This window comes from Palaemon carinicauda, chromosome 9, assembly GCF_036898095.1.
Source record: "Palaemon carinicauda isolate YSFRI2023 chromosome 9, ASM3689809v2, whole genome shotgun sequence".
Lineage (NCBI taxonomy): Eukaryota > Metazoa > Arthropoda > Malacostraca > Decapoda > Palaemonidae > Palaemon > Palaemon carinicauda.
In genome coordinates this window covers 146,766,214-146,767,099 of record NC_090733.1, presented here as the reverse complement: position 1 = coordinate 146,767,099, position 886 = coordinate 146,766,214, and the positions used below count along the sequence as shown (strand labels likewise).

At 42.7% G+C, this 886-nt stretch overlaps 1 protein-coding gene across 1 annotated transcript in view; it reads right to left on the bottom strand.

The window, feature by feature from the left end:
- The window catches only part of LOC137646917 (uncharacterized), a 7,211-nt gene extending 6,932 nt beyond the window's left edge, over positions 1-279 (bottom strand). The window contains exon 1 of the mRNA XM_068379989.1: positions 123-279. The gene's annotated coding sequence lies outside the window, so the exon portion shown is untranslated. The remainder of the gene's footprint in view (positions 1-122) is intronic.
- Positions 280-886: the final 607 nt, after the last annotated feature.

The window sequence follows — 886 nt, the reverse complement described above, 5'->3', positions numbered from 1 at the left end:
TTTCAAAGCTTAATATCGAATTGTTAAGGATGAGTATAAAAAAGTTTTTTAAAAAACTGTTTCCAAAAAAAAAAAAAATAATCTAATAATAAAAACTACATAAAAGTTGTTGACTTCCATACCTGCAGTGAAGTTCAAAAAATTGCACAGACGAATATCTACTAATCTTCCCCACAAAAAAAAGACCCCCGGCAACACTGGTTTCTGAGACTTGTTGTTATTGCAGGATGCAAAGCGTCAATACAGAGCAGTTGAGTCAGTACCCTCCTTTTATATACAACTGTTTCAGCGGGCAGATTATGCAGCTAACGCTAGGCATGGAGACGTGGAACCCTCCCCTCACCCCCCACCTTTCCATGACCCCTGGCCAGACCCCCGGTTCATGTTTTTAAAGTCATTACTCTACATAAGTTACAAGTGGACGGAATGTCTTCTCCACGTGTGTGCTTAGGGGCAATTGGTAGGCGAGCGGTAAAGCTTGTTTTGGTTGTATCTAGGCGCTGATTGGATGTACGGGCAGTCTGCCCTCCGCCAATCATCCTCCTCGCCCTATCTACTGTTTTCTAAAGGGGAGCTATGAAGGGGAGGGATATAGACTGGGTTGACACGGGGAATAGGGGGAGGCAATAAGAACACTTAAAACCTGTTTCCCTTTCCCCATTCCACGTCTGCCAAATTAATCTTGAAGATCAAAATTCGGGATCAAGGAAGTCGAAACACAAGCAGGGGTAACCTTGTCTTCTTTTCTTTTCTACGGAAGAAGTAGCATTGGAAACAACACTTCCTTTGGATGCAGCGACAAAACATCCCGTGGCCTCGATATGTGTTAAACAAACAATGAATACAGGCTAAGTTCAGAGTAAGTCATTCTTTTGCATGTCTCCAT